Source organism: Eutrema salsugineum, unplaced genomic scaffold, assembly GCF_000478725.1.
Source record: "Eutrema salsugineum unplaced genomic scaffold, Eutsalg1_0 scaffold_1, whole genome shotgun sequence".
Lineage (NCBI taxonomy): Eukaryota > Viridiplantae > Streptophyta > Magnoliopsida > Brassicales > Brassicaceae > Eutrema > Eutrema salsugineum.
This window is the reverse complement of record NW_006256909.1, coordinates 12846371-12849161: the sequence shown is the minus strand read 5'-3', so window position 1 is coordinate 12849161 and position 2791 is coordinate 12846371.

The window sequence follows — 2791 nt, the reverse complement described above, 5'->3', positions numbered from 1 at the left end:
CAGATTCCACATCGTGGTTAATTACAATAGGAGATCGTGGTTTGTGGGAGGGAGAGGAATCGTTTCTGGAGTTGTTGAATTTCAAATGGGAGGGAGGGGAATCGTTACTGGGTTGATTTTCTTTCTGTAATTTGAGATTATGGATGCGCAGAACGACAAAGAAGGCAGATGAATTAGGTTTTTGGTTTGGGCTGGTTTCTCAATCTGTTGTGGGCTTTGTTATTGGGGTTCGCTGTATTCCTCTTATGTTTTTGGTTTGGGCTCGTTTGTCCATCTATTGTGGGCTCGTTATTGGGCTTACCTGTATTCCTCTTTCTTTGGTGTGGACGTGGAGTTTTTTAGCTTACAGGATTAAAAAGTGACGTGTAGGAGATTGATATTCTAATTGGCTGATTATTTTTCTGTATTTTTTGGCTGACGTGGAGGCCCTAAGAAGGCAGGAAATCAGCTCCTTTTATATAAAGGAGACTAGACTTGTACCCGCGCATACGCGCAGGTTTTGTTTCACATAATATTTAAAAAAATATGTTTGTGTTGATATATATATATATATATATAGTTAATTATAAGAATATGATAATTTGTTTGATTGTTTAGTATTAGGTTTTTTAAAAATAAATTTTTTGTAAAACAAATAACTTTTTTAAGGATTTGAAATATGATAATTAGGAAAATTATTCTATTATTCTAGAAATCATAAACATGTTATAAGTAAAAAAGACGTAGATAAAAGTCATATTTTTTTGGTTGAATTGCTTGAAAACATATAATTACCTCCAATTTTTAATGTTCTCAAATTTATGACATGTACAATTGCCTTGATTCTGCAAGAACCACCTCATACTTTATGTTTCACAATAAAATGCAGCTATAATAATATCATATTTGACCCATAAAAACCGCCAAATCTTTGAATGAAGATAACGCTACATCTTTACATTTTTTCATACAACAAGCTTCGAAAAAAGTGTTTATGATGAGGATAAGCCGGAAGAAAAGTATCAAATTAGTATAAAAAATTATTAAAATGTTTTAGACGAATACCAAAAAGTTAGAAATGTTGTTTATTTATTTTTGTTAGGAATGTGAAAAGCTTTAATATTAATGTAACTTAATAGTTATGAACATAAATACATATGAAATAAACATTAAATAAAATAGTTAAGTTAGAAGTAGTGGTATTAATTAGTTTTTAATTTTTTTATTTTAAAATGAAAGGACAGGTGTCCTCCATTCAGATGCTGATGTGGCAGCATGATGGAGAGAGTTCACCTAAAATCATATATATTAGGAGAGAACCTGCGTATATGCGCGGATCTTGTTTTAATTTATATTTTAAATAATATCTTTTTAGAATTTGTTTTGAATTATATTTTTATCATCATTTTTCCGTTTAAAATATTTATATTTTTTTTATTTCTTCTAGATGATACACTATTTGTAATTTCTTCCACATGAGTTGTGCCAAATATTACGATTTTTTTTTCTATTATGGTAATGAGAGACTAAAGATCTACTATTTTAATTTATGTATAAAAACGTAATATCTCATAGAAAAATTTACCATTTTGAGTTTTTTTGGTTATATATATTTTATTGATTCTATTTTTAAATTTTTTTAAAAAAACCTTTGTATGACATTTTGATGTATCTACTCTTTTTTTTTTACTATTACTTTTTTTAATAACTTTTATTTTTTTAATCGTTTATTGAATATTTAGTCTTATGATGTCAAAAAAAAAAGAATATTTAGTCTTATAATTTTATTTGTTAGATTTTTATATAAGATTATTTAAAACTTTTTAACTTATTCAGTCTCATAATTTTTTTTTCACTTACATAAAAATTTAATTATATTTTTAGTTTGAAAATGTAATTTAAGTCACTTGAAAAAAAGAAATAGAATGGTGCATTTATAAAATCTTGAATAATTTAAAATAATGAATAATTTTTAAGTTTTGGTATATTTAAAATAAATTTGAATTTTATTTATTTAAATAAATTTGTTCATATACATATTAATATTTATTAATGTGCTTTAATGTTTTTCTTTAAATGTGATTAATTAAATATTTTTCTTTAAATGTAATTAATTGTTTATTTCATTAAGATTTTAAAAAGACAGGTGGCGCTTTCTCCAATGCTGATGTGGCAAGCAGCTGGAGAAAGTTGGCGAAGTTTTGTATATAAGATTAGATAATCATTTAAAAAATAATATTTATTTTATCCTATATACTAAATGAGAATGTAGTTTAAGGAAAAAAATCTGATTTGTTTTAATTTGATTGGCTTAAAAAATCGCCTTTGCTTGATGTTTATTCCACGTCAAATGTAACATGGCAAGACTGCTTACATAGACAATTTTGATTGAATCATGTTTAATGAAACAGCAAAAAATAAAACAATTATATTTATATCTTATTAATGAAAAAATAGATAATAAATAATTCATAACAAATCACTTCTTCCATATTTGTCGCCATATATTATTTTGTAACACATTTATATTGCGAGAATTTATATTAACTTAACAAATTAAGTATATTCAACATTCAAATGACTTTGTGTGTACTTATATTAATATATATATATACATAACTTACAATTTTAAAATAAAAACTCAACGTATATATTTATAAAAAAAATTATATACATATTTTTTTGCAATTTAGGAATATTATTATTATTATAAAAGTGCATAAAGTATATTTAAAAAAAATACAAAGTACATTTTGATAAATACTATCATAGAGGAATTTGAAGTAAACTGAACTTATTATAGACTCTTCTT